A 14,922-nucleotide genomic window follows, 5' to 3' on the forward strand; every position below is an offset into this window, starting at 1 on the left:
CTTCAAATAATATAGTTTTATTCAAATAAAAATTACCTTCAGTTATTTTTTATCCATTATTATCCATGTTAATAATATTATTTTTAGAATTCTTTATTAGATAACAATTCCTTCCATATCCTTTAGTCTCTGATTGGATAGTCAAGATGCTTTGTTCCATGTGACAGCAAATCATTTTCAAATAGCAGAAGCAGAAAATAAAATTGAACATAGGGATTCAGGAGTATTTTTTGGACCAAGAAGCACCAGCAGGATTCTTATGGGCTGGCACCTGGAACAGGGAAATTTTCAGGAACTTGAGAGACATTCTTTGTTTAACTTTTTGAATTTAACTTGCATGGACTCACATCTCTGCTTCTTTGCGACTCTAATTCACTCCTCTCTTTCTTTGAACTGAATTTTACTTCCTTAGTACTCCTGTTGAAAACAGGTCAATTTCATCATTCCAGAATTACCAAGTCCTGGATTCAAGTAAATCGAAATTATTGAAATGAATTATTTTTCCCAATTTCAAATTCTGGCAAAAAGAATCTGATTGTCCTGACCTGGATCAATGTCCATTTCTGGTACAGTCAACTATTGTCTGGGGTTTAGATCCTGTATAAAGTTAACGTCTAGTCCTATTGAAGGCAAATATAAGATCAGGAAGAGAAGTCACAGGCTACTAATTTTCCTTAGAAGGTATAAAACTACATGTAATGAATTAACTATCTCTTGTAAGTTATACTATTAAAATATTTATTTGTATTAAAATCAAGTCTTCATCAATCTTGAATTGGCATTATTAATTTTAAAGATATAAAGATAACATTTCGGTGACTTATACTAAGCTGACATTTTAATGCTCATAATAAAATGTAATTGGAATTGTTTTTGATGAAGACTAGAATTATTTTAGATGGAGGCTAGATTCAATTCTACAATATTTTAAAGTGTTTAATTAATGCACTCCTAGAATTGACAGAATATATACTAATTCTTAAAAAGTTGCCAGTTTGTCTCATTACTATATAGGTATAAGTTCACCTTTAATCTCCAGATTCAGGCAAGGCTTTATTGGGAATCGTGCTGCAGCACGGGGGAGTGAAAACAAGTAACAGGTTCCCCTGCTCGCTCCCTGGAGGTGCAGGGGCGAGCTGGTCCCTTAAATTGGGTGACAATAGGGGCAGGTTCAGGGGTTCTGCTCGAGGGGTGGCTTGGGTGTGCGCCCACCCCCTTGGTGGTGCTGTGTGCAGGAATCACGTGCAGGACCCTACTTTTGCTCCCAATACCTCAGAAGCGGCAGTTGGGTTTTTGGTCTTTTTGTATCTTTCATAATTTGCCCCAATTGCCCATGCATGCAGTTATTTTGGCCCTTATAGTTTCTTTGTATTCTGTTGCTCAATTTGAAAGAAGAAAACCAAGCACAAAATTTATCACCCATAAAGAATCATTGTCAATAATCCCAATCCTTTTTATATGCATATGTAAATGTAGATATTCGGTACATAGTAGTTAATATACAGTCCATAGATAGACAGTATTTTATAAAATTTGATCGAACACAATTCAAAATAAAATATGTTACATTAAATTTTATTTATCATGAGGAAAAGAGACACAAATCTAAAGATATTTGTGAATATCCAGTAAATATTTCTTCATAACAAGAGATGATAGTTTCTAAAATCCACTTGAATTTATGAAAAATTATCAATAAAAATATTAAATGGATGAATTAGTTTTGTTTTTTTTTAGTATGTTTCAGCAGTATCTAGTGATTCTCTGCTACAAAAAAGCTAAAATCTAGTAATTCTACCTGCCTTCCATCTCTCATTGCTATATTATTAACGTTACAGTGTCAACTTTTATAGTATTTATGTCAGTTGTATTACCACGGGCCTTATAGCCATCTTATTTTAGTAGATTTAATACTTACCACTACTCCTTTGGTATCTTCTCCATTTCTGAGTTTGTTGGTTTATACTCATATTGTTTTGTGAGAACTTTGTCTAATATCTTTTTTTTTTTTTTCCCAGAAAGCCTGAAGCAATCATGGGTCCTGTACTGTCAGAGTACTTGCAGGTTTGTTTACAATACCTTAGAGAATGCTTAATTACAGCCAAGAATTGTTAAGTCCCTTTATACATTATCTAATGTATTGTCTGGAAGGCACATTTAAGTAGGTACTTTCCTTAAGTACCATTTAAAAATTAGAAAAGAGCATTTAAGGTAGAGAGCCTGATCCTGTTAGCCATGTTAGTAATAGAAGCTGGAACTTGAACTCTTGTACTCCCAGAACTTGGATCCTCATCTATGACTATTAACTAATACTACATACTCATACTACAATTTAGCATATGACTTCCTCTTTATGTTCGAGGCCCATATCATAAATCATGTCCATACACTTGAGTTAATAAATTCACTTGGAAATGTTTTTGTAGTAACTGATTTGAAACACAGTCTCTTGGAATACCACTGTTCCTACTCATCAGTGGTTTCAGTTCTTCCTTTCAGGTTTCCTTCTTGTCGCTTTGAGGATATTTTTCAATTTTAATTGTTCTCTTTGCTATTCTGGGAACATGAATTACTCACGAAGATATTCTGTCTTCTTAACTCTTTATCTTTTCTTCCATCAGTTTTATAATTTTGTTCTCGTTTTGCTTTTGTGTGACTTCCTCAATCATGTCTCCTATTTCTTCCATGGGTTTTATATCATGTTTATTCTATTTCTGTTTGTTCTAATATAGCTTCTATCTCTGTATTTTATTTTTCTCCACATTGAATTCTGAACCATGCTAGCCATATGGTCGCTAATTTTTAAGCTTATGGAGATCTATCTGTCTGAACTGAGTCAGTGTTCTTAGGCCATACATCATTTAATATTCTTTTTTTTTCTATATTTTTTTTATTGGAGTATAATTGCTGACAATGTTGTGTTAGTTTCTGCTGTACAGTGAAGTGAATCAGCTATATGTATACATATATCCCTTTCCTCTTGGACCTCCCTCCCACCCATCCCACCTATCTAGGTCTTCACAGACACGGAGCTGAGCTCCCTGTGCTACACAGCAGGTTCCCACTACCTATCTGTTTTACACATGGTAGTGTATTTATGTCAAACCTAATCTCCCAGTTCATCCCACCCTCCCCTTCCCCCAGTATGTCTACATGTCCGTTCTCTACAACTGCCTTTCTATTCCTGCCCTGCAAATAGGTTCATCTGTACCATTTTTCTAGATTCCCATAAATATGTTAATATACGATATTTGTTTTTCTCTTTCTGACTTACTTCACTCTGTATGACAGACTCTAGGTCCATCCACATCTCTACAAATGACCCAATTTCATTTCTTTTTATAGCTGAGTAATAATTCCATTATATATATGTACCACATCTTCTTTATAGGACCATACTAATTACTTTTTTATTATTACTTATCCTTAAAATATAGTTTGGGGGGAGTTGACAATGAAAAAGTTAAATAATTCTATTAGTGTTTCACTGTCTGAAACAATTATCAAATTCTATTTTTTAAAAAAAGTAAAGAGTGTGGAAACTCAATATCTGAATATATGTTTATACATATGTATATGTCATTATAAAATATAAACAATCACAATATGATATTAATATGTTCCCACAGAACATACCCACATGCATTTATAAATGACATGCAAAAATGTATATTGAGTAGTTAAACTATCCAGTGTATTAGACAGACATGTCTATATATGCGTACTTTTATGGTAAAAAGTATGTTTGTCTCATCATTATTCTTTAATAACTACTCAAAGACATGTTATAATACTATCAAAGCAGGAAATAGAAAACTATCTCTATTTTTTGAAAGAACTTTTTGAATAACAGTAACATTAAATGCAGCCTCTGGGAAAGAAGAAGAACATTAAACACAAGAAAAATGACAAGTTCAGCTTAAGCTTCTTTGTGGCTATAAGCCCTGAATTCATGTATAGTGACTCTGACAGAATCAGAACTTTCTTTTATATTTTGAAATGAAGTGCTGAAGTATGGAAAACTACTTTCTGATACAAAATGTATGATAACACAATAAACCCAGAATATCTAAAGTAATCTTATACCTTCATCTGTACCATTGACATATTAAATAAATCAATCTAAAATATAGCTATCCTCCACATTAAATATATTATTCAACATATGAAATTATTTTGTAATAGTATGTAGTTTTTCACAAAATCAGAAGCCCAAGCTTTGGAAATGCTGAGAGTGAAAAAGGAAATTTGCTGGGGCAAGCAACTGCAACAAAGGGACATTTGAGCCAGTAAGAACTTTAACACAAATAGCAGCAATGATAATAGGACCTATTATAACCTTTACTAAGTTCTTGCCATATGCCATCCATTGCCCTGATTTTCCATATGCAAGGCCTATTTAATATTTACAACAAACTTTAAAAATTGATACTATCAGTGTTGAGTTTTTGAATATTGATTTCTATCATCATTTATTCATATTTTTATTTTTGAAACATTTGTGTAACTTTTATAATAGAATAATGTAGGATGAATAAAAGCAGACACATAATCATTGGATTTGTGCTCAAAATTATTTATGATAGGTTCTGTGATTTTTAAAAAAATGTTTGCAGGTCACAGTCACAAGCAATGGGAGATATTAAATTTCTTAAGTAAGAAAATAATTTGTATTTTAGAATTTTCTGATTTCAAGGTTATTTTCTATACTGTCATTTTTGTTGACTACAACATTTCTTTTATAGAAAGAAAGATCTGTCAACCCAAAATATCTTCTGGCTTAATAGTAAGATGTAGTTTCATCATTTTAATTTCTAATTAAATAATTTTAATAGTATAAACATATCTACCTTCTTAAAGTTACTTTTTTAGCAATTTGAAGGAGTGCTAAAGTCAATTTCCTTGATACTAATTTTAGTGGTTTTCATAACTGAAGCAGTTAGCTTATAAAACATGTGGTTTCAAGTGGAAGACTTAATTGTAGCCTTGATCTGCAAGTTCAGTTAAAACAAGGTAAAATAATACCTAAAACAATTTAACCCAGCATAACTAAAATGCAATACATCCCAATACACTGAAAGCAAAGGGATATTGGAGGACAATCTCGTCTCTGAGGATATCTTATACACTAAACTGTGTAATATGTGTAATAAACTGTGATATTTGGGTGAAGAACAATAATCACTAACGAGGCTGCAGAGAACAAAGAGTTTTATTTGTATGTCTTAGGAATTACAATTAGGGAGACAGATTTGAGTAAAACTAAAAGAGTGTTTTGGGGGAAGAGAAAAAAGTCAGGGGCTTATAAAGACAAAAGCCACAAGATCGATTAAGATGTCTGGTGAGAATTGTAATTGACTATGATGCAAGTGAGGAAATATTTGTCCTTAAAGAATAGGTTGTCATGAGTTATTTCAGGGTGAGGCTTAGATAAATATCTTGAGTTTCTGAGACATTGGGCAGATGTTCTGGATGCCTCCATTAAGACAATAACTGGTCAAGGCTTTAGATTCCATCCAGGCTGAGACATGCAGGCATGAGACACTTCCTGGCTCCATTTTTGAGAGCTCTCTTAGCAATACTGACTCCATTTTGACTTTCCTTTCACATGGGCCAAATGAAGGATATTTTATCTACCTGCACATTTAGCCACACCAAAAAAAATCTCTCTTTCTCCCTCTTTCTCTCTCTCCCTCCTTCTCCTTTTTCTCCTCTCTTGGTAAATAATAGCTAAACGGAATTTTTAATATGTCATTCACCACTGTATCATCTTGGGCCATGCATGGGGTATGCATATTTCACATTGGATTCCACTGATAGAAAATGGAGCTCAAAGTTTATTGGGCATAAGATCAAGGAGTTTTTTAAAGTGTAGATTCCTGGACCACACCCAGAGGGCTTATGATTCTGTAAATCTCTGGCAGGCCTTGGATTCTGAAAATTTAACAAGCCCCTCAGGTGGCTCTGATGCAGGTGGTCTTTAGCCTACAGGACATCACATTTTGGGATTAAAACTTTAATTTTTCACCATCTACTGGAGTTCAGTGCAATCTGTCTACAAGTTACCATTTTTGGACCCATTTCCAGACTTGCCCTCGTGTGAACTTTAGTTTGTAGTTCACTCCCACACCATTTTTTCTCACACCTGCCTTTGTCCTTTCTATTTTCTCTACTGGAATATTCTTACCTTACCAATCTAATAAACCTACCCAGTATTCAATGTCAACTCAAGTGTCAATTCCTTTGTAAAGATGAATGGTGATTCTCTCAACCCCACTTATTTTATATTGCTAGAATACCCCTCAAATCACATTTTATTTCTCTAACATTTCTAATGTCTGTCCTTCTAGGCTCGGTTCTTTGTATTCTCACATAAACACAAAGTGCTCAATAGATGCTCACTGTCATGTTCACAAGAAACACTTAAATTATCAAAAACCATATTATGAAAACAATGGTTCAGTGTGGAAAAGTAGATTGGCAACTATAGATTTTCAGACTCCCAATTACTTTCCCTAAAGGCATTCTATATGAAAGGTTTGTTTTTCTTTTTTCTTTTGTTGTGCTTAAAGTGGACAGCTTACTTGGCGACACTGAGCCAATCCAGAATTTGATCATATCTAGGTTTACCCAAGAGTAATGTTCTGTCTTTTCTTATCACCACCATTAGCAGTGCACACTTCTTATTACCCTTATCTCCCTTTGTTATGATAAACAAAGCACAAAACCATTCAACCAAAGCTGCTGTCTTTAGAGGGTAATAGCTTCTTTATATACTGGTAACAAGACTCCTGACTTTCTTAGTTGAAGAGTGAAATTTTATTCTAACCACTATCAAACTAGGCAAGTACAAAGGCGTTCCTTAATTGATTTTTTTTTCAACTTCCAAATTCTCTTAAGAAAAAACTCATTTTGCAGAAAAATGCCAATATTTAATACTCTGGGTAGCTGAATCTTAAAACCCTCACAAAATATTTAAATTATTTATAGGTGTTATGCTTGTTTTGCTCATGTTGTAGTGTGACTCTGTCAAGCTTTTTATTGAAATTGATTAAAAAATGAACACATAGGAAGTGTTAACATAGAAAGTTGTTAAACTGAAATTAAAGCTTTTATTTCTGGTTATGTGTCCATGTATGTTTATTTTAATATATTCATTTAGAATCTGACTTGTTCCAAATAAATTTTTTGAAGTGGTAATATACTTAATTTTCAAACATATGCTTATATGTGTGTTTTAGATATACAGAATCATTTTTTAGACCCCTGACAAAAATAATATATTTTGAAGATAATATTTAAAGAAAGGGAAGCTTTACCTTTTTCTCACATAAGAAAAATATAGAGCTGTGATTACAAAGCATGGTATAAAGATGCAAAATATTCTGGTGATTGTTGTACTCTTCTATTTGTATATTTCATGATTCTCACATGAATTAATGCAAATTTTAGCAGGCAAAAAAATGTGTTATAAGCTGGAAGAGATGTGAATGTTACAAAGAACTCTATGATATCCATGACAACACGTATTTCTTTTGTTGTTGTTGTTGTTGAGGTATAGTTGTTTTACAATATTGTGTTACTTTCTACTGTACAGCAAAGTGAAGTAGAGTTCCATGTGCTATACAGCAGGTTCTTATTAGTTATCTATTTTATACATATTAGTGTATACATGTCAATCCCAATCTCCCAGTTCATCGCACCACCCCCTGGCCGCTTTCCCCCCTTGGTGTCCATACATTTGTTCTCTACATCTGTGTCTCTATTTCTGCCTTGCAAACCGGTTCATCTGTACCATTTTTCTACATTCCACTTATATGCATTAATATATGATACGTGTTTCCCTCTTCCTGACTTACTTAACTCTGTATGACAGTCTCTAGATCCATCCACGTCCCTACAATTGACCCAATTTCGTTCCTTTTAATGGCTGAGTAATATTCCATTGTATATATGTACCACAACTTCTTTATCCATTCGTCTGTCAGTGGGCATTTAGGTTGATTCCATGTTCTGGCTATGGTACATAGAGCTGCAATGAACATTGGGGTGCATGTAGCTTTTTGAATTATGGTCTTCTCCAGGTATATGCCCAGCAGTGGGATTGCTGGGTCATATGGTAGTTCTAATTTTAGTTTTTTAAGGAACCTCCATACTGTTCTCCATAGTGGCTGTATCAATTTATATTCCCACCAACAGTGCAAGAGTGTTCCCTTTTCTCCACACTGTCTCCAGCATTTGTTGTTTGTAGATTTTCTGATGATACCCATTCTAGCAGGTTTGAGGTGATAACTCATTGTAGTTTTGATTTGCATTTCTCTGATAATTAGTGATGTTGAGCAGCTTTTCATGTGCCTTTTGGACATCTGTATGTGTTCTTTAGAGAAATGGCTATTTAGGTCTTCTGCCCATTTTTTGATTGAGTTGTTTTTTTAATATTGAGCTGCATGAGCTGTTTATATATTTTGGAGGTTAATCCTTTGTCCGTTGATTCATTTGCAAATATTTTCTCCCATTCTGAGGGTTCTCTTTTCATCTGGTTTATAGTGTCCTTTGCTGTGCAAAAGCTTTTAAGTTTCATTAGGTCCAGTTTGTTTATTTTTGTTTTTATTTCCCTTACTCTAGGAGGTGGGTCAAAAAAGATCTTGCTGTGATTTATGTCAAAGAGTGTTCTTCCTATGTTCTCCTCTAAGAGTTTTATAGTGTCCGGTCTTACATTTAGGTCTCGAATCCATTTTGAGTTTATTTTTGAGTATGGTGTCAGGAAGTGTTCTAATTTCATTCTTTTTCATGTAGCTGTCCAGTTTTCCCAGCACCACTTATTGAAGAGACTGCCTTTTCTCCATTGTATATCCTTGCCTCCTTTGTTATAGATTAGTTGACCATAGGTGCATGGATTTATCTCTGGGCTTTCTATCCTGTTCCATTGATCTATATTTCTGTTTTTGTGCCAGTACCATATTGTCTTGATTACTGTAGCTTTGTAGTATAGTCTGAGGTCAGGGAGTCTGATTCCTCTAGCTCTGATTTTTCCTACAAGATTGCTTTGGCTATTCGGGGTCTTTTGTGTCTCCATACAAATTGCAAGATTTTTTTGTTCTAGTTCTGTAAAAAATACCATTGGTAAATTGGTAGGGATTGCATTGATTCTGTAGATTGCTTTCGGTATTATAGTCATTTTCACAATATTGATTCTTCCAACCCAAGAACATGGTATATCTCTCCATCTGTTTGTGTCATCTTTGATTTATTTCATCAGTGTCTTATAGTTTTCTGAGTACAGGTCTTTTACCTCCTTAAGTAGATTTACTCCTAGGTATTTTATTCTTTTTGTTGCAATGGTGAATGGGATTGTTTCCTTAATTTCTCTTTCTGATCTTTCGTTGTTAGTGTATAGGAATGCAAGAGATTTCTGTGCATTAATTTTGTATCCTGCAACTTTACCAAATTCATTGATTAGCTCTAGTAGTTTTCTGGTGGCATCTTTAGGATTATCTATGTATAGTATCATGCCATCTGCATGACAGTTTTACTTCGTCTTTTCCAATTTGTATTACTTTTATTTCTTTTTCTTCTCTGATTGCCATGGCGAGGACTTCCAAACTATGTTGAATAATAGTGGCGAGAGTAGACATCCTTGTCTAGTTCCTGATTTTAGAGGAAATGCTTTCAGTTTTTCATGATTGAAAATGATGTTTGCTGTGGGTTTCTCATATATGGCCTTTATTATCTTGAGGTAGGTTCCCTCTATGCCTACTTTCTGGAAAGTTTTTATCATAAATGGTGTTGAATTTTGTCAAAAGCTTTTTCTGCATCTATAGAGATGATCATAGTGGTTTTTATTCTTCAATTTATAAATATGGTGTATCACATTGATCGATTTACATATATTGAAGAATCCTTGCATCTCTGGGATAAATCCCACTTGACCATGGGGTATGATCCTTTGAATGTGTTGTTGGATTCTGTTTGCTAGTATTTTGGTGAGGATTTTTGCATCTATATTCATCAGTGATATTGGTCTGTAATTTTTTTCTTTTGTAGTATCTTTGTCTGGGTTTGCTATCAGCATGATGGTGGCCTCGTAGTATGAGTTTGGGAGTGTTCCTTCCTCTCCAGTATTTTGGAAGAGTTTGAGAAGGATGAGTGTTAGCTCTTCTCTAAATGTTTTATAGACTTCACCTGTGAAGCCATCTGGTCCTAGACTTTTGTTTGTTGGAATATTTTAAATCACAGTTTCAATTTCATTACTTGTGATTGGTCTGTTCATGTTTCCTGTTTCTTCCTGGTTCAGTCTTGGAAGGTTATACCTTTCTAAGATTTTGTCCATTTCTTCCAGGTTGTCCATTTTATTGGCATAGAGTTGCTTGTAGTAGTCTCTTAGGATGCTTTGTATTTCTGTGGTGTCTGTTGTAACTTCTCCGTTTTCATTTCTAATTTTATTTATTTTAGTCTTCTCCCTTTTTTTATTGATGAGTCTGGCTAAAGGTTTATGAATTTTGTTTATCTTCTCAAAGAACCAGCTCTTAGTTTTATTGATCTTTGCTATTGTTTTCTTTGTTTCTATTTCATTTATTTCTGCTCTGATCTTTATGGTTTCTTTCCTTCTACTAACTTTGGGTTTTGTTTGTTCTTCTTTCTCTAGTTCCTTTAGGTGTAAGGTTAGATTGTTTATTGGAGATTTTTCTTGTTTCTTGAGGTAGGATTGTATTGCTATAAACTTCCCTCTTAGAACTGCTTTTGCTGCATCCCATAGGTTTTGGATCATTGTGCTTTCATTGTCATTTGTCTTTAGGAATTTTTTGATTTCCTCTTTGATTTCTTCAGTGAGCTCTTGGTTATTTAGTAATGTATTGTTTAGCCTCCATGTGTTTGTGTTTTTTACGTTTATTTCCCTGTAATTTATTTCTAATCTCATAGCATTGTGGTCAGAAAAGTTGCTTGATATGACTTCAATTTCCTTAAGTTTACCAAGGCTTGATTTGTGACCCAAGATGTGATCTAATCTGGAGAATGTTCCATGTGTACTTGAGAAGAAAGTGTAATATGCGGTTTTTGTGTGGAATGTCCTATAAATATCAATTAAATCTATCTGGTCTATTGTGTCACTTATAGCTTGTGTTACCCTATTAATTTTCTGTTTGGATGATCTGTCCGTTGGTGTAAGTGAGGTGTTAAAGTCTCCCACTATTGTTGCGTTACCGTTGATTTCCTCTTTTATAGCTGTTAGCATTTGCCTTATGTATTGAGGTGCTCCTATGTTGGGGGCATATATATTTATAATTGTTATATCTTCTTCTTGGATTAACCCCTTGATCAATATGTACTGTCCTTCCTTGTCTCTTGTAACATTCTTTATTTTAAAGTCTATTTTATCTGATATGAGTATTGTTACTCCAGCATTCTTTTGATTTCCATTTACATGGAATATCTTTTTTCATCCCTTCACTTTCAGCCTGTACGTGTCCCTAGGTCTGAAGTGCGTCTTTTGTAGGCAGCATATATCTTTGTCTTGTTTTTGTATCCATTCAACAAGCCTGTGTCTTTTGGTTGGAGCATTTAATCCATTCACATTTAAGGTGATTATTGATATGTATGTTCCTATTACCATTTTCTTAATTGTTTTGGGTTTGTTTTTATAGGTCCTTTTCTTCTCTTGTGTTTCCCACTTAGAGAAGTTCCTTTAGCATTTGTTGTAGAGCTTGTTTGGTGGTGCTGAATTCTCTTAGCTTTTGCTTATCTGTAAAGCTTTTGATTTCTCTGATCTGAATGAGATCCTGGGCAGGTAGAGTAATCCTGTTGTAGGTTCTTCCTTTTCAGCACTTTAAATATATGGTGCCACACCCTTTTGGATTGTAGAGTTTATGCTGAGAAGTCAGTTGTTAACCTTACGGGAGTTCCCTTGTATGTTATTTTTTGTTTTCCCCTTGTTGCTTTTAATAATTTTTCTTTGTTTTTTAATTTTTGTCAATTTGATTACTATGTGTCTTGGCATGTTTTTCCTTGGGTTTATCCTGCCTGGAGCTCTCTGCACTTCCTGGACTTGGGTGGCTATTTCCTTTCCCACGTTAGGGAAGTTTTGTACTATAATCTCTTCAATATTTTCTTGTGTCCTTTCTCTCACTCTTCTCCTTCTGGGACCCCTGTAATGCAAATGTTGGTGCCTTTAATGCTGTCCCAGAGGTCTCTGAGGCTGCCTTCATCTCTTTTCCTTCTTTTTTCTTTATTCTGTTCTGTGGCAGTGATTTCCACCATTCTGTCTTCCAGGTCACTTGTCTGTTCTTCTCCCTCAGTTATTCTGTTATTCATTCCTTCCAGTGTATTTTTCATTTCAGTTATTGTATTGTTCATCTCTGTTTGTTTGTTCTTTAATTTTTCTAGGTCTTTGTTAAACAGTTCTTGCATCTTCTCAAACTTTGCCTCCATTCTTTTTCCGAGGTCCTGGATCATCTTCACTATCATTATTCTGAATTCTTTTTCTGGAAGGTTGCCTATCTCCACTTCATTTGGTTTTTTTTCTGGGGTTTTATCTTGTTCCTTCATCTGGTACATAGCCATCTGCCTTTTCATCTCGTCTATCTTTCTGTGAATGTGGTTTTTGTTCCACAGGCTGCAGGATTGTAGTTCTTTTTGCTTCTGATGTCTGCCCTCTGGTGGGTGATGCTATCTAAGAGGTTTGTGCAAGTTTCCTGCTGGGAGGGACTGGTGGTAGGTAAAGCCAGGTGTTGCTCTGGTGGGCAAACCTCAGTAAAACTTTAAACCCCTTGTCTGGTAATGGGTGGGGCTGAGTTCGCTCCCTGTTGGTTGTTTGGCCTAAGTCAACCCAGCACTGGAGGCCACAGGCTCTTTGGTGGGGCCAATGGTGGACTCTGGGAGGGCTCACGCTAAGGAGTACTTCCCAGAACTTCTGCTGCTAGTGTCTTTGCCCCCACAGTGAGCCACAGCTGCTACCACTGCCCCCCACCCCCTGCCAGGGACCCTCCAACACTAGCAGGTAGGTCTGGTTCAGTCTCCTATGGGGTGACTGCTCCTCCCCCGTGGGTCCTGATGCACACACTACTTTGTGTGTGTCCTCCAAGAGTGGAGTCTCTGTTTCCCTGGTCCTGTTGAAGTCCTGCAATCAAATCCCTGATTCTCTGGGAATTCCTCCTCCCGTTGCTGGACCCCCAGTTTCAGAAGCCTGACGTGGGGCTCAGAACCTTCACTCCAGTGGGTGGACTTCTGTGGTATAAGTGTTCTATGGTTTGTGAGTCACCCACCCAGCAGTTATGAGATTTGATTTTATTGTGATTGCGCCCCTCCTACCATCTCATTGCAGCTTCTCCTTTGTCTTTGGATGTGGGGTATCTTTTTTGGTGAGTTCCAGTGTCTTCCTGTTCATGATTCTTCAGCAGTTAGTTGTGATTCCGGTGCTCTTGCAAGAGAGAGTGAGTACATGTCCTTCTCTGCCATCTTGAACCAATCTCCTCATACTTTTAAATATCAACATATTTTATATTCTGTTCACATAATGTTAAAATGTCAGAGTAATGAAATGATGACAAAACGTAGTTGCAAAACTAGAAAGTGATTCAAAACTTTGGAAATGATTCCAGGTTTGGAAAACAGAGTATGTACTTGTAGAGATGAGCAACACAATTTTTACACTTTTTTTAAAGAGATAAAAATAATGAAAACAATAGTTTTACACAGAGAAGGCAATATTTTTAGTAGTTGATGATGGAAAGTGGGAAAAAGTGGTTAAGTCAATGAAAAAAGATTTTTAAATAAATATATTTTCTCATTTGTAAAATATTCAGGGATATTTTGGAGACCACATAAAGAATTTAAGACAGACTCTGACATAGTAGCTCTGAAATGAAAATTTATTTTCCCTCTTCCTTTCCAGTGTTTTTGGGGGAGATATTTATAAAGTAATCAGCTAATTTTAAATAATAGATACCATAATTACATAGCTGAAAGCTCTCATTCACCTCATGAAGAAAAAGATGTATTCCATTAAAGATACAGATGCTCAAAAAATTCCAAAACTTCTTTTTGCAAGATGATTTGAGTCCATTTTTATTTTTTACTTTTTTATTTAATATTGTGCACAAATAAAAGTGTATGTATATCATAAATATATTGTGTAAGGAAAAATAAATTTAACACCAGGAAACTCAGAGGTGATTATTTTGGGGATGTGTGTGTGTATGTATGTATGTGTGTATATATATATATATATATATATATATATATATATATATATATATATATATATATATATGTATATGCATACACATATGATATAGTATTGCTATGATATTGAAAGCATATATATATGATAAAGTATTTAGATTTTTTTCATGGTGGAGTATCCATGTTTTAGAACATGTAACTCTTCTTTCAATTGTACCAATAATAATTGGCTATTTCCAGTGAAAAGAAAGTATTTGTTGTATTCCAAAACTTAAAAAAAAAAGTTGTTACAGTATTTCTATACTGTAACAATCCATAATAGAGTTGCACACAAAATTATTTTAATTTTTTAAAAATCAGAAACAACATGCCATAAAATATAATAAACAATACGCTATATTAGAAGTAAAGTACTGCATTTATGCTATATTTTAATTATTTGAACTTAGTATTTAGTTAATTTAATATATATAATAGATACAACAGCAGATCTACATATTAAATGTCATTATCTGGAATTAAAAAATGCTTGCTGACGTTATTCACTCCTACTCTGTCCACTAGAAGAGTAAATTAAGATTACTCTTGGCTTTTATCACAGCCTGTGTATCATGTCAATATGATTCAGAGCTTAAATTTTAAAAAAGAAATGTGATTTTACGTTTCCTTAAAACGATACACATATAGTTATTGACCTAAACTCCACTTATTTTATTTTATGCATTTACAAGTGGCAGATATTTT

General features: G+C 34.5%; 1 long non-coding RNA gene across 2 annotated transcripts in view; it reads left to right on the forward strand.

Annotated features, from left to right (window-relative positions):
* The window catches only part of LOC309647397, a 234,314-nt gene that overhangs the window by 197,421 nt on the left and 21,971 nt on the right, over positions 1 to 14,922 (forward strand). For both annotated transcript variants that reach the window (XR_014256014.1, XR_014256015.1), the window contains one exon: positions 2,019 to 2,064. This is a non-coding gene — a long non-coding RNA (uncharacterized lncRNA). The remainder of the gene's footprint in view (positions 1 to 2,018; positions 2,065 to 14,922) is intronic.

Source organism: Balaenoptera physalus (genome assembly GCF_965194825.1).
Source record: "Balaenoptera physalus genome assembly, chromosome: 18".
Taxonomy (NCBI): Eukaryota; Metazoa; Chordata; class Mammalia; order Artiodactyla; family Balaenopteridae; genus Balaenoptera; species Balaenoptera physalus.